Source organism: Plecotus auritus (assembly GCF_963455305.1).
Source record: "Plecotus auritus genome assembly, chromosome: X".
Taxonomy (NCBI): domain Eukaryota; kingdom Metazoa; phylum Chordata; class Mammalia; order Chiroptera; family Vespertilionidae; genus Plecotus; species Plecotus auritus.
Window position 1 is genome coordinate 96,490,152 of NC_137784.1, and position 20,866 is coordinate 96,511,017.

A 20,866-nucleotide genomic window follows, 5' to 3' on the forward strand; every position below is an offset into this window, starting at 1 on the left:
ATGAGCCTTAACAAGCAATCAGCAGGAACCTGAGGCTGCACCCCCATGTCTGGTGGGCCTTGACAGGGGACCTCAGGCCACGACCCCGCCAAGCAGGGCATGACAGGGGATCTCAGGCCACACCACCCACCCTGGTGCTGGGCCAGGGGACCTGAGGTCGCACTCCCTGCCCGGCAGGGCTTGACAGGGGACATCAAGGTGCACCCCCTTCCCCGGTGCTGGGCCAGGAGACCTCAGGCTGCTCCCTGTGCCCCATGCTGGGAGACCTCAGGTCGCGCCCCCCCATCATGGCACCCGGCCGGGGGCCCTGAGGCTGCGCCCCCTGCCTGGCGGGGCTTGACAGGGGATCTCAGACTATGCCTCCTGCCTGGTGGGGTTTGATGGAGGATCTCAGGCCGCATCCCCTGCCCAGCAGGGCTGGACAGGGGACCTCAGGCTGTGCCCCCCACCCAGCAGGGCTTGACAGATCTCAGGCAGTGCCCCTCACCCTGTGGGGCTTGACGGGGGATCTCAGGCCATGTCCCCCACCCAGCGGGGCTTAACGAGGACCTCAAGGCTCACCCTCCACCCCAGCCCAGGCAGGAGACCTGAGGCTGTGCCCCCCACCCAGTGGGACTTGACAGGGGCCCTGAGTCTGTGCCCCCCTCCTGGCACCCAGCTGGGGGCCCTGAGGCTTCACCCCCCGCCTGGCAGGGCTTGACATGGGATCTCAAACTACACCTCCTGCCTGGCGGGGCTTGATGGAGGACCTCAGGCTGCATCCCCCGCCCAGCAGGGCTTGACGGGAGATCTCAGGCCATGTCCCCCACCCAGCGAGACTTGATGGTGACCTCAAGGTGCACCCCCACCCCATCCCAGGCTGGGAGACCTCAGGCGGCACCCTCCACCCTGGCGCCATGCCAGAGGACCTCAGGCCATGCCCCCCACCCCTTTTCCAGGCCAGGGGACCTCAGGCCACACCTCTGCCCAGGTGCCAGGCCAGGGGACCTCAGGCCATGCCCTCTTCCCCAGTGCTGGGCCAGGGGACCTGAGACCACACCCCCTTCCTGGAAGGGCTTGACGGGGGACCTCAAGGTGCACCCCCCTACCTCAGTGTTGGCCGGAGGACCTCTGGATGCTCCCCCTGCCCTGGCCAGGGGACCTGAGGCTGCACCTCCTGCCCGCCAGGGCTTGATGGGGGATCTCAGACTATGCCTCCCATCCGGCAGGGCTTGATGGGGGACCTCAGTCCATGTGCGCTACCCAGCAGGGCTTGACAGGGCCTCAAGGTGCACCCCACCTAGCAGGGCTTGATGGAGGAACTCAAGGCATGCCCCCCACCCTGGTGCCGATCCGTGGGACCTTAGGCGCGCCACCTGCCCTGGTGCCAGGCTGAGGGACCTCAGGTCACACCCCCTGCCCAGGAGCCAGGCTGGGGGACCAGAGGCTGCACCCCTTGCCTGGTGTGCACCAGGGGACCTGAGTCTGCACAGGAAGCAGACCTAAGGCTGCGCCCCCCCGCCCGGCAGGGCTTGACAGGGGCCCTGAGGCTGTGCCCCCTGCCTGGTGCTGGGCCAGGGGACCTGAGGTTGTGCACCCTTCCCAGCAGTGCTTGACAAGGGTGAGGCCGGCTGGGTCTGTATCTCACCCAATGTGGATGGGATTGGCTGGGTCTGGGTCTTGCATGATTTTTTTTTTTCAAATTTTTATTAACGTATTATATGTGTACATATCTTACCATTGCCCCCCCCACCCCACTCCCATACATGCCCTCACCCCCCAATGTCTTGCATCCGTTGATTACTCTTATATGCATGCATACAAGTCCTTCAGTTGATCTCTTATTTCCCCCACCTCTCCCTAACCTTACCGCTGTAATTTGACAGTCTGTTTGATGCTTTACTGCCTCTGTAACTATCTTTTTGTTCATCAGTTTATAATGTTTTTCATTATCCCTAAATGAGTGAGATGATGTGGTATTTTTCTTTCATTGACTGGCTTATTTCACTTAGCATAATGTTCTCTAATTCCATCCAGGTGTCTACAAATGGTAGTAATTCCTTCTTTTTTATGGCAGCATAGTATTCCATTGTGTAGATGTACCATAGTTTTCTGATCCAGTCATCTTGCATGATTTTGAGGCGCTGTGGGAGGGCGGGGACTTGACTCTGGGTCCCGCGGCACGCCCCAGACTCTGACATGAGGAAGATTTTTATATACATTTTACTAATTTTCTTTCACCTCTGACACTTCTATTATAGAGAAAGGGCAAATAGAAATATTAAAATATTTCCTCTAATTAATCCCCTTTTAATGTGTATGAATTTTGTGCAGCGGGCCACTAGTTTATATACACTGAGTGGCCAGATTATTATGATCTCTGAATGCATAATAATCTCGCCACTCAGTGTATTTGTATCTCAAATGGGTACCAAAAGTATTCTAGACTTTTGCTGGAGATCAACCACCTATTTGCCCTGAGCTTTCTATCATCCAGTACAAAGGGGAAAACTGATCAGGTGCATGATTTATAGTATCTTTGATATCAAATAAATGAGGTACTCAAGAGAAGTACACTGAGTGGCCAGATTATTATGCGTTCAGAGATCATAATAATCTGGCCACTCAGTGTATATAAAAGTCTAAGAGACCATTACAGCCGAACAACCAGAACAACCAGTCAATCAGTCACTATGATGCGCACTGACCACCAGGGGGCAGATGCTTAATGCAGGAGCTGCCCCTGGTGGTCAGTGCATTCCCATAGCGGGAGCACCACTCAGCTGACCGACCAATCCCGGGAGCCCACCAGCCCAGTGCCAGCCATTCACTCCCTCAGTAGTCCTGAAGGTCCAATCTCTGGAGAATGAGCCAGGCACTGATGGACTGGTGCTGTCAGCCTGATCCTGATAGTGCCACTGGCCTCCTGGAAGTCAGCCTTGGGCACCACAACCACTTCCCCTCCCTAGATGCTCCACAAGGAAGAAACAATATAAAAGCAGCCAGGAGGCTCCCGACAACCAGCGTGAATATCAGCAGGATGGATCTGGATCCCAGGCCGGCAATGGTGTCCTATCGCCTGCTCGAAGGGCCCATTGCATCTCGGCCCCCCACCCCCCTCGAAACTCCATCCATGCACAAATTCATGCACCAAGCCTCTAGTACCCAATAAGATGCTTTCTTTTGCCCAGTGACAAATAATAGGTAACCACCTAATTGATCCTCTGCAGTTGAAAGACAGAAGAGGAAGAGAGAAATGATGAGAGGTGTAAAGTTTGGGTTATACTACTGTAAAATTTTAAAACTTCATTAGGTGAAAGACACTAAATGAGTGTTTCTCAAAGAGAGTTCAGAAACATCTGCACCAGGAACACCTGGAGAGCTTATTTAAAAATGTAGATCTTGATGAATCAGCCCAATGATCAAGACTTGGGAACTCTACCAGATGATCTCCCCTCTACTTTGGTGCTTCCCTCTTCTAGTTTGTCATCATATTAATTTTAGAGGCTTTGAGAAGACTGTAAGAAGCATGAACCATGAGAATTCTTGACCAAGAGATGACGGAGACTGAGGTGAGAGTTCCAATCCCTCCACTTGGTTAGATAGATTTAGGGAGACCCAGTCATCAGGGATCACTATCTCCTGGTTTATTTTCAGACCTCTTCTTGCCCTACTGTTAATATTTTTAAACAAACAAAAAACGATAAAAAGAAAACCAAACAAACCAAGTGTCTCAGTCAAGCACATTCTGCCTTTGCTAATTCTGCAGGAACAGCACAATGCTATCACTTATTTTTCCAGAGACCCTCAATTATTTTCTTAATAACCTCCCATTACAATAACATTGTCAAGCCCAGACTCCTCTATGGTTTATAAGCAAACTATCTCCCTAACTCTGGCTCATTATTAGTTATCAAACTATGTGTCTAATACTACCAATGCCTCCTAGAGCTGTTTAACTAAACTTTAAAAGCACTCCAAATGTTTATCTACATGTAAAGTGAGATGGAAGACAACATGTGAAATTATATGGTTATTCAATGTGAAAAACAAACAAACTAGATTTACCTCACAGAGCCATGCATGTGGTTGCCATATATAAAATATATATTTAGATGTCCAGTGCAGCTTCCCAAGACAATGCTATGCAGGAAGATAGTACATTAGTATTCTTTTCAGTTACAGATGTAACCCGTTCTAATGAGCCCTGTAATCTGCAGGCAGATCCATAGAGTGGGGGAATACCACTTCCAGCCATAATGACAATTCCAAAAGCCAGAGTGAAGATCTTTGCCATATCTCTTCATCCCTCTGCCCATCTATCCATCTAACAAATATTTATTCTACTATTCCCAAGTCCTATTCCAGTTGCTGTGATACACTAATGAGACAAACAGATAAACTGTTTGCTGTCATGGGGCTTATATTCCAATGGGGGAAATTGACAATAAATGTGAAGTCAAAGAAAATAAATTTACATAGCAATAAATGCTACAAAAATAAAATAGGGTAATAAAACAGAGTGACTAGGGGATGGGGAAACTATATTGGGTGTTTGAGAAGGGCCTTTCTAAGAAAGTAATACTTGAACTGGAACCTGAATGACAAGAAGGAGCCATGAATTGAAAGATCTGGAAACATAGAGAAAGGGAAGAGCAAATGTAAAGGCCATGAAGCAAGAAAGAGCTGTTTGGCTGAGAAATAACAAGAAGACCAATATGGCTGTCCCAGAGGAAGCAAGGGAGAGAGTGGCTGGAGATGAGGTCAGTTAAGTAGCAGGGGCAGAGCATGTGAGTCTGTAGGCCATGTAGAAGAGTCTAGAATTTATTATAAATATACTAGTAAAAGGAAGGCAATGAGCTTGAGTGGACTGATATAAACCTGGTACCATTTGCCTTCTTGCTGGTAGCAATAGCTACTGTGTATCAAGTTATTACCATGTGCTGAGATGCTTTGGAAACATCATTTAGTTTAAACCTCTCAACAAGCCTATAAAATGTAATTGTTCCTTGATGAGGTAATAGAAACTTAGAGTTCATACAAGGTCACACAGCTAATAGCCAGGATTCAAACTTATGTTGATGTGACTCCAAAGTCAAAAGCTATTAATCACTACACAAAGTAAGATTTTGTTGTTGTTGTTGTTGTTGTTGTTGTTGTTAAAGGGAAGTATACCCAAGCAGGAGTAACCATGTACTTTACCATTTATGAAGAGCTTACTATGTGCCAGCTGAACTCAGTTCATCCTCACCGTGACCCTACCAGATAAGTATTATTATTATGCTATTTTGCAGATGAGTAAAATGAGCCTGAGAGAGGCTAAAGACCCATGATCACAGAGTTGAGAAATTCAAACCAGACCCATCTGACTCTAAAGCCCATACCAACAGTATTTTCCTACAATGCCAAATGTCACTTGTTTGGGGGATTATTTTAATTCAAACGTTAGCCTTGCTAAGAAATTTGTCACTATTCTGCTCCTTGATGCACAGTCAGTGAGAGCTCTGGAAGGACCACAAATGTCCTATAATCAAAATTAAAATATTATAGAAGCCAAGGCAACATTTGTAAGCTGGCTCTTCGCTGGGCTCTTTGCCCAGAGACATTGTCCATCTGTGTGAAGATAGGAAGCTGCAAGATTTTTTTGTATGTCTGTGCCTGAGGGACAATGACTGTACTGTCTTAGCTATGAATAGAAAAGAAACTATTGGATAGGTCTCTAATGTTTGCAACTGTATACAGAGCCAATATCTAAGCATCTGATGGTAGCGTGTCCTGAACAACCTCTGCTATCCACTCCTCCCCACGTGCCCCACAATGACTGAGAGTCCTAAAAACCCTTTATATTAAGGAAAGAAGAGAGAAGGAATAAATACCTTGAGGATATTAAATACGTTGAATTGTTAAGGTGTAAATTACTTAAATATTGCAAAGCACTAGACAATGAAATATTCAACCATATAAAGGAATGAAGTTCTAATACATGCCACAACATGAATGAACCTTGAAAGCATGCTAAGTGAAATAAGTCAGACACAAAATGGCACATATTACATGATTCTGAATGAACCATTCAGAATAGGCAATTTCATAGCGACAGAAAGTAGATTAGTGATTGTCTAGGGCTGGAAGAGGTGTAGGGAAGGGGGAATTTGGGTTTCTTGGGGGGAATAATAAAAATATTCTGTAATTAGATAGTGGTGATGGTTGGACAACATTGTGATTATACTAAAAACCACTGAATTTTATACTAAAAAAGGCAAATTGTATAATGTGTGAATTATATCTCAATGGAGCTATTATGAAAATTATAAATTTAAGGAGATAATACTAACTATATATGTTATATATTTTCATTTGTTTATTTACATCCATAAAAATCTCAGAAACTTTCTAGACAAAAGCAATTATGGCATTAGGATCCAGGATGAACAGAAACTTACTATTTATTTCTTTGTGCTTCTCTTTTTCTATAGTGTCCTAATATAAAGTCTTCTTCCAACCACCCAAGAAAGTATGCAATGGAGTGGTTTGAGGCACAGACAGGAAGCAAGAGGACTACTATCTTGAATATGTTAGTGGACTCTGACACTAGCCATTCATTTTCTAGCATTAGAATTCTATTAAGAGAAAGAACATAGGGCTGACTGAAGCTTTTGGGACCACTAAGTTCTTATGCTGGAGATAACATCACAAAGTCCAACTCATATTATTAATCACTAGAGGCCCGTTGCACGAAGATCTGTGCAATAGGCCTTCCTTCCCCTGGCTGCTGGCATTGGTTTTCCTCCGGCACCCTGGACCCAGGCCTTCGCTCTGGCCACTGCCTTCCATCTTCGCTACGGCTGGAGTCTTCACTCTGGCCAGAGCCTTCAGTGTTCGCCTTGGCTGGAGTCTTCAGTCTTCGCTCCGGTCAGAGGCTTCAGTCTTCTCTGCTCCAGCCAGAGCGCTGCTCCTGTAGCTCCCTCTACCCCCCACCCTCCCTCTCATAGCAGGCATCCCACCCCACCAGGCCGCTCTGTGCCTTCGTATGCAAATTAACCTGGCATCTTTGATGGGTTAATTTGCATACTCACTCCTGATTGGCTGGTGAGTGTCACGGAGGTACAGTCAATTTGCATATTTCTCTATTATTAGTGTAGATGATGATGATTGTACTGGTGATGGTAATTAAAATAGCATCTAATATTTAAGTGTTCACTATATACCAGGCACTAGGTTAACTGCTTTATGTATATGATCTCATTTACTTCTCCCAACTGTCCTAGAGACAGGTACTTCTAGTCACCTAGTCACCCCATTAGACAGATGAGGAAAACGAGACACAGAAAGGCTAACCATCTCATCCCATGTAAAAAAAACTGGAAAGTGGTAGGACCAGCAGAGAAGCCTAGTTTGTATAATACCTGACCCATGTTTGTAGCTACTACACTATATACTACTTCCCAGTAGCAGGGGTAATAATAATGAGAGTAATATTAGCGAAAATGCATTGAGTATCACGTCATACCAGGTAGTCTACCTATGAGGTATATTATATTATTAATCTACCACTCTATAAGTGAGGAAACAGAAGCACAGAGTGGCTTGGTCACCTACATAGGGTGTAGGATGACCAACCATCCTGGAAGGTAGCAGAGGATGAAATCAAATTCAGGCAGTCACTAAACTCTGTCATCTCCCTTTTGGATATTTTGGATCTAACCTCACACATGGGGAGATTCAGCACCTGCCAGACCCATGAGAACAACTGCATTCATAATCCGGCTGACTCTACCTTGTGAAAGCAACCATCACAGGTGCCTGACTGGCAGCTCTTAGCACCTTGGCATGCTTGCAGCTGCTCTCTGTACCTCCTATCCTTCTGGTACATCTTCAGAAAGAGTGATTTTTCTCCCAAACATAAATCCTACAGCAGTAAGTACCATGCCCAAATCTGAATTGTACAAAGGCAGCTCTGGCTTTTCTTTTTTCATGTATTTTACACAACAGAGAACCACTGAGCCTGGCAAATTCTTACTGCCTAGAAGTTTCATTGCAATAGGAGTTTCATTGGTCTCCTCATCTAATTAAGAAAAGGATAGATTTCCAGGGTCTGAAAAATCCCTTTGATTCAAAATATATCCATTTTATTAGATGGAAAAAACTTTCTAAAATGAGGCATTAAATAAAAGTACTGATTGAATTGTATCACCTTAAGTAATCCTATATAATAAAAGACTAATATGCAAATTGTCCCCTCAGGTGGTCATTTGACTGGGAGTTCAACCGAGAAACCAGGAGTTTGACCACTCACTATGATGTGTACTGACCACCAGGGGATGGCCTGGAACATGGCGGGCATCAGTGACATGGCGCTGACAGTGGGCGGCAGTGGAGGTGCTGCCAGCCCTAATAGGCCCCGATGAGAGCAGGACCACGACAGGATGGTGGAGCAGGTGAGCAGGCAGCATCGGGCCAAGGCAGGAGCAAGCGGGTGCTCAATCTTCCTGCAGATGGTGACCAGTAGTGGTGGCAGAGGGACGGGGCCACCACCCAGCTCCCAGGCACTGAGGGCACTGGGCTAGGGGCCCGGCCCTGACCAATTGACTTGCAGATGGCAACCAGTGGCCAGCAGGCCCTGATTGCCTGATTGGGGCCAGGCCCCAGGCTGGGATGGGGAACTGGAGGGGGGGGTGGTGGTGACCAACCACCCAGGGCACCCGGGTAAGGGAGTGCAACCACTCACCAGCTACCTGGGGGTGAGGATGATGGGGACAGAGGTACGGTGAGAATGTGGGGTGTCTGCCAAGCTCTCTCTCACTCCCCTTGCTACCCTCCCCTGGGGCGCCAGGGCTCGTGTGCTGGAGAAGCCCCCCCCCCATGCTCAGTGCCAGGTGCCTGTGAGGAGCTGCCCCACACCTGTGTGGCCTCTTCCAGTTGAGCCAGGCCACAGCGGCCAGGACTGTGGGCTGGTCAGGCTCCCTGTGGGTTTACGCAGGAGCCAGTCTGTGAGGCAGCTGGGAAAGAGTGTGTTGCGTGTCCAGCTTCCATGAGGTGCCGCTGGGAAACCCATGGGCCCACACTGCACCTCAGCATGCAAAGTCCAGCCATGCTTACTACATTTCTGTGTGGGGACTCAGGCGGCATGACTCAGGCGGAAGGGGGCACATGTTGGCCCAGGGGCCCAGATACTGCCCATGGCCCAGAGGTCAGCTGGGACATGCCCTTCCATGCCAGATGCTCATGCTTCAATCACCAGCCAGGCCTAAGGACTGCACCCATGCACAAATTTCATGCACCGGGCCTCTAGTTAGAAAATAAATGTGAATCTGATCATAGATTTTTAAATGACACTACCCTTTACACAGAATAAATTTCCTTGATTTTTCCCTTCATATATATATACTAGAGGCTCAATGCATGAAGATTTGTGCAAGAATAGGCCTTCCTTCCCCTAGCTGCCAGCACCAGCTTCCCTCCGGCACCCGAGACCTGGGCCTTCACTCTGGCCGCAGCCTTCCGCCTTCGCTCTGGCCAGAGTCACCTTCTGCCTTCGCTCCAGCCCTGCCGCCCTCCTGTAGCTCCCTCCACCCCCCGCCATCCCCCCATAGCAGGTGTCCCACCCTGCCCTGGCTGCTCCACGCCTGCACGCATGCACTGCCCCGAGGCCCAGAGCAGCCAGGGTGGGGCGGAATGCCTGTGTTGTCACCATGGTGATGATGCAAGCATCCTGGCCTGGCCACCGTCATCTTTGTTGTGTCGATTTGCATATTCCCTCTTTATTGGCTGTGGGCACTGCCATCTTTGTCACAGAGTGATGTCAATTTGCATATTCCATCTTTATTAAATAGGATATATATATATATATATATATATATATATATATATATATATATATATATAAAATCAGATCTGTATAACCTACTTAACTACTTAAACTACTTAAAGAAAATACTTTTTTTATTTGTGAATGTTACAATATCTCTTGTTTGAGGTAAATCTAAAATACGTTCTAACATAATAATACAGGCAGTGCTAAAGTCAAACTTCTAAGAACGAGGAAAAGGCCAGACAGCAGGACTCTGAGGCTAGAAACAGCAAGCTCAGAGATAAATCCCCTGTGATGGCCCAAATCAACACAAGTACACTGAGTGGCCAGATTATTATGATCTCTGAATGCTTAATAATCTGGCCACTCAGTGTATATCCTATATAATAAAAGGCTAATATGCAAATTGTCCCCTCGACCAGGAGTTAGTTCAACCAGCAGGCAGGCTGGCCAACCACCCATGTCCCCTCCCACTGGCCAGGCTGGCCGGACCCCACCCATGCACGAATTCATGCACCGGGCCTCTAATATATATATATATTCACTGAGTGGCCAGATGATTATCATGCATTCAGAGATCATAGAGATCATAATAATCTGGCCACTCAGTGTATATCAAAGTTCAGGGTTCTAAAAGGTCAAAGTCGAGGTAACAGCTAAATCTCTACAGTCTGAGTTCTAGAATGTCAGATGGGGATAATCAGATTATCAATATACTAGGTAAGCCTAAAACTGGAATAGAGCTTAATTGCCACAGAGGTCTTAAACACACACACACACACACACACACACACACACACACACACACACACTCACACTGACTAGGCAGGAAATGGCCTCCATATATGAGTGGAACAGGACTTGAAAGGATCAGAAAAGTGGCAGGTGCTGGCAATGAAAACAGTGAGAAATCAAAAGCTATAACTGAGTCCTAATAAATGTCAAAAAGACCTTTTTAAAGGCAGTTTTGTTCTCAATTATGAATATGCATGGACTTAGCTGGTGGGCAGCAGATCGCCTGAATGGCTCTTTCAACAGGGACCCAATGTCATTCTGGAGTCACTGAGCCAGGGATGGCACACAGGAATGCTGCTGTCAACAGCACCTGCTCTAGAGTCTTCTCTCTTGTCCTTACATACTTCAGATGGTGGCCTTCAAAAGGCCAGACTGCATTAAGCACGTCTTATACAATGTGGAATGTTTTTTTTCTAAAGTCCCCGATTGAAGGGAAAATGTTACTTTTGTGCCCCTTCAAAGACATCTTGTATTATTCAAAGAAAGGACAGTTGAACACTTGGCGCCATGCTGTTTGCCTTAGAAAAATCCTTTCGTGAGACTTGATCATCCAGGGATGTGTGAACCAAAATCCCAATGTTCAATCTTTTATTATTGTGGTATTTATGAAGTTAAACTCTATTTGTATTGTGGTCTAGCTACATCACATTTTTATAATATCCCCTATAGGAAATGCATCACAAACTTTACTTGCATGATAGCTGGTAAGAGGGGGAACTGGACAGAAACTACTTAATGAGTATATGGGTATGCAATTTCCTTTAAGGGTGATGAAAATGTTGTGGAACTGGCTAAAAGTACTGGTAATGCAACATTGTGAATATACTAAACTGAGTTTTATGCTTCAAAAAGGTTACGTTTATGTTATGTTATGTGGCTTTAACCTCAATTTTAAAAAATGCTTTACATCAAATAAGCCCCTACTATACCCCTACTTTGTGCCAGGTACAGTGCTAGATTCTGGGTGTACAATTAATAATTATAGTTAATGTTTAAGTCTTTACAAGGTCCCAGGAAGCATTCTAAAACACTGCACATGTATTAATTACCTTTTTCATCACAACAACCCTATGAGAAAGCCACTATTATTCCCATTTTACAAGTGAGAAAGTTGAGGAATAGGGAAGTCAAGCAACTTGCCTACATCTAAGGAAGATCAGACTTCATGGTGAAAATGAAACAGGATAGGGTGTGGAGTACTATGTCTAGTCAGTGGTTGTGAAGCCAAGATTTAGACTGAGCCAGTTTGGCTCCAGAGACTGTGCATTTAAGAATTGTGCTACATTGCCTCAGATGAGGAGACCAATGAAACTCCTCAAGAATTACAAAGTCAATTGATGGTAAGTACCAAGAGATCCCACATGATAGGCACCTAAAGACAGGCAAAGATCAGGGAAGTAGCCAAGAAAGAATAGCATGTGATATGAATCATAAATGATAAAACATAAGAAATAAAAGTGTTTTAGATAGAGGGGAAGATCCTGAAAATCACAGAGAGGAAGACTACGTTGTAAGCAGTTTGGTGGTACTAGAGTATAAAGAGTAAGTTGAGGAATGGCAGGCTGCAGATCTGCACAGAAAACAGGGCCAGATCATAGAGCCTTTCTACTCTATCCTGTGGGCAAAAAAAAGCGGTATGGATATATTTTAAGCAGGGCGACACAGAGTTGTGTTTTAGAAATATCATTCTGGTGGCTTTCTGGTAGTTGTGATTTAGAGGGAAGACTGTAGGTAGAAAGGGAGACCTAAGAGGAAACTGCTTTACTAATCCAGAAAAAAATAGTGATGAGCTAAACTGAAAAAAAAAAGTAATTGGCATTAATACATCAAAATGAAATGAATAAATACACTGAGTGGCCAGATTATTATGATCTCTGAATGCATAATAATCTGGCCACTCAGTGTATATCCTATATAATAAAAGGCTAATATGCAAATTGTCCCCTCGACCAGGAGTTCAACCAGCAGGCAGGCCGGCCAACCGCCCATGTCCCCTCCCCCTGGCCAGGCTGGCTGGACCCCACCCATGCACGAATTCATACACTGGGCCCATATATATATATATATATATATATATATATATATATATATATATATATATTTATCTTTCTGGCAGCTCTGAATTACTGAGATTATGAGTCTTGCTGATTTGAATTACTAAATACACTGAGTGGCCAGATTATTATGCGTTCAGAGATCATAATAATCTGGCCACTCAGTGTATTTAGTAATTCAAATCAGCAAGACTCATAATCTCAGTTACAGTCTCAGAAATTCAGAGCTGCCAGAAAGATAAAAAGCAAACCATTTCACTTGGTAAGTCTCACTTTTCTATTGTTCTTTAAGAAGTATTAAATGTAATCACATCTAAACAGAATTCAGAAATAGCTAGTCTGGTCTTCATTTTCAGAAGCTATCCCACTGAAATTCTATATGCAAACCACCTTCATAAAGCAGCTTTCTGGAATATCAAGTTTCTTTAGGGAAGAAACATCCATATTCAGTACATAAATAGAATATATGCATTCCTAGAGATTTGAAAGGAGAATGGTTTGAAATGGATATAAGAAATGAACTATGTAGCATGTGGCCACCTGGATTGCTTTGTCATCCTAACTGCATGTGGTTTCAAGATAGCAGGAACTAAAACACTATGCCAGGAGAGTTAGACTTCCTTGGGAAAAGCTTGACATCAGAAAGAAAATACTGAAAGTGGACAAAAAGATTTTTGTTAGATTAACAAGTGATGACTTGTCAGTCAGTTGCCATAAAGAGTAAACATTTCCCATCTCAGTTCCCTTTTCTTTGGCAAATATCTATCCCCATCATACTCTCTAACTCATTTTAACACCCTTTAGTCTTCACAGTGTGCTCGAGTACTTGGAGGCCACAAAGAAAGATTTATTATAGTCTCCCAGCCTTGATGAAGCTACATTATTACCAAGAACTTGAGGTATACTCAAATGAGACAACTAGAACATGATAGGAAATTAAATATGGGTAAGAGTCATCACGATTGTTATAGTGAAGATGAGTATTGTAAAGGCAATGAGGAGGGTCCTTGTTGTAGCTGGAGGGATCACTGCATTTCACAGCAGAGGTGCATTATCCTATCTAATGAAGAGATAATATGCTAATTGACTGCCCCGCCCTCAAAGATGGCGGCACCCACAGTCAATAAGGAGGGAATATGCTAATTGATGGCCCTGCCCTCAAAGATGGTGGCACCCACAGCCAATAAGGAGGAAGTATACTAATTGACTATCCTGCCCTCAAAGATGGTGGTGCCTACAGCCAATAAGGAAGGAATATACTAATTTACTGCCATGCCCTCAAAGATGGCAGCACCCACAGCCACAAGATGGCAGTGCCCAGTCCCCTCAGATCCCCAGCTGCCCAGGGCTGGCCCGAGCAAGACTCGGATGACAGCGGGCTCAGGTAACCAGGGCTGGCCGAGGCTTGTGCTGCCGGCAGTGGCAGCAGCAGAGCTGTGATGGGGTGTCACCTTCCCCTGATCACCGGATTACCTCCTGCCTCTGAGGGATCCTGGACTGTGAGAGGGGGCAGGCTGGGCTGAGGGACCCCCTCCCTCCAGTGCATGAATTTTCATGCACTGGGCCTCTAGTAAACCATAAGTAGAATGTGAGTAGATTTGGAGAATGAGACAAGGGTGTATGAAGGAGAGGCAGCAGCAAAAACTCCAGAGGCTGAAGGCTTAGTGAAGTACGGAATACTGGGCTTTGAACACTAGGTAACCACATTTAGTCAAGGCTTTCTTACTGGTGCCAAGACCATTTCTCTCACACATTTTCTGTTTATATAACATACTTAACCAATAAATGCTTTTCTAAAAGTAGAATTTCTTGTATGAAGGGGTAATCAAAACAAGAGAAGCTGAAAAATGATTCTCAAGCCCCCTCAAACTCACCTCAGGTGACAAAACAGACTTGGGCTGTTCCTTGGTTTTAATTTTATATTCATCAAGAGCTTGTGGATAAGAAGCATTCCATGGTTGTTGGTGAATCTTAAAATGCCAGCTCGATTTGGATCAATACCCCATTAGCTAATTTGTTTCCATGGGCAGGGAGGAGAGCAGAAAATTCTAAGGAATGTCAGAATTAATGTTGAAAATGAGGCAGGAGGGTATGGGGAGATGTATGTCTATACAGTCAGGTGCAGTATTCATATGGCATGACATGACACCTAGAGAAAATTCTAGCATTTGTTATTTGCCAGTGCTTCATTCTGGAACAGAATTGACGATATGAGTCTCTGACTGCATTCATGCTATGAAACCTTGTAGTCCTAAGGCAGGCTGCATCTGACAAGGATAGAAGGACACAGCAGAGAACAGATAACCTTTGGTCTTTGAGAACTGCTCACTAGCCCCCAACACCACTCTTCACACACCTCAGACTCTACAAGATGGCTGCCTACCTAGTCCCCCAGTACCTTCCATAAGTGACTTACTATTTTCCACCCTTCAACCATCTATACTTAGGTATACTAGTATGTCACACTCCACCCATTTGGCTGGCTTCCACGGCTAGTAGCCCTTATCCTATTACCAACCATGTCCCTGAAATCCAAGGTTAAGTTTACAAAGGACCGGAGAAATCATCTACTGGAACTGATTCCAATATAAGCCTACAGACAAATCCTATCTAAGAGGAAGATCCCATGAGAAGAGAACCAAGGCAGGTATTCCCTCTGCTATACCAGAGCACATACAATAAGTCCTCACTTAATGCTGTAGGTAGGTTCTGGGGCATTAAGTAAAACAACATATAATGAAATAAAATTTACCATAAACTAATTGATATAAACAAGAGTTACATTCCTGTGCCACCTCATCAGCATCATAATGAAATAATATTGAACAAAACAACATTATTCAGGACCTGCTGTACTTTTTTCTCAACCCAAATTTAAAGGGTAACCTGAGGAGTTGAATCTCAGGCTATCTAGCTAATTATGTTTTGTATTTGTGTCTATGAGAAGTCAAATCAAATCCTATCTTCTAAAACAGCCCCATTCACTAAGAGCTTAATAGTAGCCTATTGATAAGAATATATAATCTCAAGAAGTGTTCAGCCCCAAATTGGGGTGAATATGATTTTTTTTAATGTGAAAAAAATACTTAAAAAGTCAACTTAAAGTCTTTGGTATCTCCATGCAAAAAGGCAGATGATCTCTAGCCAGATGGCTGTTGGTCACAGTGTCCTCACATACCCAAAGATTGCAGGTTCAATTCTCTGTCACAGCACATACCTAGGTTGTGGATTTGATCTCTGGTAGGGGTGGGAATGGGAAGCAACTGATCTCTCTCTCCCTCTATCCCTTCCACCTTCCATTCCTCTCTCTAAACATATCCTTGGGTGAGGATTAAAAATTAAAAAAAAAAAAGGCAGATGATGCTGAGGCTTCTCAGAACAAAACCGGTTATTTAATGAGCAGAATAGGAGGACTCATTGAGAAAGGATATGATCATCAGAGCTTCAATGAAACAGACCTACAAGCTGTACCTGGGAAACTAATGCCACCAGGGGAACAATGTATAAGAAAGGAGATGGCATCCCTAGGGGACAAAGCCTACTTATACTTCTTCCAACTCTTGGCTTCTGGTTTTAAAGTTAAAATAGCAAAATCTCATCTGGATAAGTACTACATTTGGGGGACTTTTAGGGAGGTGGGGCTGCCTTGAAGCTCCACTTTATTACAGTTTATAACATCAATATTTTAAAAACCTTCCACTGTATTTACCCTTCTTTAAAACACAGTCTTCCTCTCCCATGTCTCCCAAGTGATTTGGTAATCTTTGCAATATCTAAAAGATGCAGCTATAATCAGTGAAATTGCTATAGCTCTTTGCTTTGCTGATTCAGCAGATGTGCTTAAGATCTATAAAAATATAATGATCTTCTGTAAATAGTCAAGGCTGGCAGTTCCAAAAGAAATAAAAATAAAGGTATAATCATTAATCATTTTCATATGCATTGCTTGGAGGGGGTTGGAAATGAACTGATAAATTACTCCTGGCAAAATGTACTGCTGAGAAACTAAATACCTGTTGTATATGAAATAAAAGTTTGCATTACCAGTGTCCTGGGGATCCTCTCTAATAAGAACAGGATACCATATAAGGTGGTCCTCAAGTGATTCACTGCTGAGACAACTGACAGTTCATTATATTTATGAAGAAAATAAGGATACATTTGCTAAAGGTATGAATTTGCTTGGCATTTAAATCTAGGTCCACCAAATCAAAGGATGTCTAGTTGAGCAGATTTAACCAGTTCAATAAAAACTTATCAAAATCTTAATTTAAAAAATGTGTTGGTAACTGTTTATGAAATATTTTTTTCTCTGACCTTGGAATATGTGGCCCCAAAAGGATGATCAATTGAAATATGTGAACCACCATTTCACCAAATGCTAATAATAAAATCTTCAGCATTTTCTCATTATGAAATCATTTCTAATCATCTTTCACATTAGACATGAATACAGAAAATTAAATTATCAACTCTGATAAATGTGAATGCCTGAACAGAGGACTTTCACATTTAGTAGAGAAATACCATCTTGTGCAGCTTTTTTATGAAATACAGAGAGAGAAAGAGATTGATTTTGTTTTCTATCTCCACCCACCCAAGCCACACAGGCAGAGACATGTGAGACCATCATTTAGCCACAAGCAACTTTGATTTTAAAAGCCTAGCTAATTGCACTTAAAGGTATATAGCACTGAGGCTGTGCCAGGTATGGCTGAAAATATTATACTTCAGAATGGCCTTCATCTTTTGGTTGTAAATTAGAGAAGAATATTTTATTGTGCACATGAAACACTCACCAAATTAAAAAATATACCCACTAGAGTTTTTGGCAATAGCATCAAGAAAATGTCACCTAGCCAAATAGACTAAGTTGTAGAAAATAATGTTGAGACCATAATGTGCTATATTAATTATGCAAGAAAAATGTAAACACGCACAATAAAGAATAACATCTGATTTAAGGTTTTTGAAAATTCAAATTAGTTCCATCTGTATTTTTTTTCAGATAAATAATACTAAAACCATGAAATCAAATTTTAAACAGCAGAATGTGTGATTATTCCAGCTTTAAGAGAATTTACCCCAGCATTGATGACACTATTAGTCTAGCAACCTATATGGTATCTAGTGGACATGGTTTTCATCCTAACCTAGCAATTGCAGACCACTTGTCTTGAACTTGAGGAGAGAGTACACTGAAGCTGCAAATGGCCAAGCAGGGCCAGGAGTGGGATTTGGGGATTCTGTCACACCATTGAGGAAAATGGTTTTCTTGACTTTTAGAAAAAAAAGTCTCCATGAAATGAGGAAAGGAAGAAAAGTAGGAGAATTCTCAGGGGGAAAATAATGTAAACATTGTATGTTTTTTAAAATATATTTTTATTTATTTCAGAGAGGAAGGGAGAGGGAGAGAGAGATAGAAACATCAATGATGAAAGAGACCCATTGATAGGCTGCCTCCTGCACGCTCTACACTGGGGATTGAGCCCACAACCAGGGCATGTGCCCAGATTGGAAATGGAACTGTGACCACCTGGTTCATAGATTGATGTTCAACCACTGAGCCACACCATTGTATGCTTATTATCTCCTACTCTTTCCAAATGTCTTTTCATTTTCCGATATATTCATTGTCTTTGAAGTAAGGGATGCAAAAAATTAGATGCCTCCTTTTTAGCAGGGAAGCATATAGGTTTTGAAGCCTATATCCTGTCTAGAGATATCTTAAGTCCCCTTCACAAAAAGAAGCCAAGAGTTTCACTGTTTCTTCCCCAACTGAGTTAGGATTTTCCACTTAAAAACAGCATCAGAAATTTGCATATCTCACCAAAAACCAAACCGACCATCTGCATCTGCCTGCATCACAGGTAAACTTCTACAATCATGGCATCTGTGCCTGAATAGCTATTGATTGCCTAGGAACAAGTATATTAACTCTTTCATACCATTAAATCAATCTTGTTGGTCTCCCTGATTGCTATATTTTCCAAGAAACATTCATTTGGACACTGAATGTCACCCTTTACTATCATGTTGTTAGAGTACTGCATACCATGCTGGTACAAATGGTTTTCCCTTCCTTTATATCACATACAAAATTTAAAAATAAATCAGATCTAAATATAAGAGCCAAAACTATAAAAGTCTTAGAAAAATCATAAGAGTAAATATTCATGACCTTGGATATGGCAACATTTCCCAATTTATGACACCAATAGCATAAACAAAGAAAGAGAAAAGACAAATTTGATTTTTTCCAATTTTAAAAGTTTTGAGATCCAGGATGGCAATAGAGTAAGTGAATGTTACACTCACCTCCTCCAAGTACCAAACTGGAATTACAACTAAAATATAGAGCAATCAACCTGAATAACCAACTGAAGACTAACTGAAGAGAAGTCTTATAATGAAGGATTTACAGAAGAAGCTGCATCAAAACTGGTAGGAAAGTTGGAGAAGCAAAAAGGGCTGGCCCCACTGTCATGGGCAGTGGTTGAGATTCTAGAGAGATATCTCTCCTGCAAAGGTTCCCTTTGAGAAACATGGCCCTCAACCCCAAGCCAGGCTCCACAGTTCAGAGCACTAGAGCTGGGAAAAGGTACCCACATAACATCTGGCTGCAAAAATCAGCATGGATTCTGTCCACCAGAAAGATATAGGAGACTGCTAGAGACACAGGTGCACAATTAAAGGGCCAATGAACAAAATCTGGTTCTCAGCGATTCAATTCACCTTAGGTTCTGAGAGAAGGAGGGCAGACCAGGCTAGAGTCACATGAGGAGAGACTAGGGTGTGTGGCTCGGGGAGAGAACTGAAGGGACAGCCAGCAGGATCACTATGCTGAATCACTCTCACACCAAAGTTGCAATCTTTCTTTTGTGGAACATCCCCATCCATACAGCAACAGCCTAGGGCAATGGTCAGCAAACTGTGGCTCACGGGCCACATGTGGCTTTTTGGCCCCTTCAGTGTGGCTCTTCCACAAAATACCATGGCCTGGGCGAGTCTATTTTGAAGAAGTGGCGTTAGAAGAAGTTTAAGTTTAAAAAATTTGGCTCTCAAAAGAAATTTCAATCGTCGTACTGTTGATATTTGGCTCTGTTGACTAATGAGTTTGCCAACCACTGGCCTAGGGGAAGGCAACAGCCCTACCCTCTGGACTCCTTGACACCCCACTCTGCAGAGCTTGTACCGCTGAGGAGTCAGCTGTGTGGGCAGAAGTATCTAGGCAGATTTAGGGGGTGTCAGTGACTGAATTGTGTTGCTTTGAGGCAGGGGCTATTCCCCCCACTTTCCCATGAACTTGAGGTCTGGGCAGAGTCTGGGACAGACTGAACTGTGTGGCTCTGAGGCAGAGGCTACTGCCCCCATCTTCCCCCAAGTCTGATAGGCACCTCCCCTTCACAGGAAATCCACTAGCCCTATCCTCCAAACTCCCAGTGGACCTACCCTGCTGAGATCCACCTCCTGGTAGAATCTAAAACAGACTGAATTGTGTGTAGAACAGGGACCATTTCCCTCTCTTAACACAGCTAAAACTAGGTCAGTTTGGGCCTGATAACTCTGCTGACCACATCCTGACAACTACTTGAGACGCCCACCCCAACACAAAGGTGTGCAAGGATCCAGCAAGTGGCATCTAGACTTGAGGTGCTGTGGGACATTTGCTGACTGGCCTCAGACCCAGCACTGGCACCAACTTTAAACCTGTATCAATCCAGTGAACACTACATGCCCCTACCCGGTGATTCACTGAGAATCTACCTCATGCAACTCGAACACTGCTCGAGGCTCTTTCAGTGACTGAGTCTAGCAGGTAGCCAGAGGGCGGGCAGAGTTTGGGGTGCCTTGGGACTTTTGCTGACCTATCCCCAGGCCTGGTGTTGGTAAAAGCCATCCTTGGTACACAGCTTGGTTCTCTCCATGCACACTTTCCAGGCCCAGCAGAGGCAGCCACAAACTATGGATTGCTCTGTAGCTCTAAACAGTTGCCCAGGGCCAGTCCCAGGCAGCACCTGATATTAGCCTGCAACAGAGTCCCTCCCAAGACACCCCAAAACCAACACACCCAGCAACCAACTTCATACAACATCAGATCAGGATCCAATTCACTTCACAAAGTGACATATACAAAGGGAGATCTTGGCAGGCACCAGATATGGCTGAGCAAATTCTGCTTCATATGGTCAGCACATATACAACAGGTCATACACTGTGGTCAGGT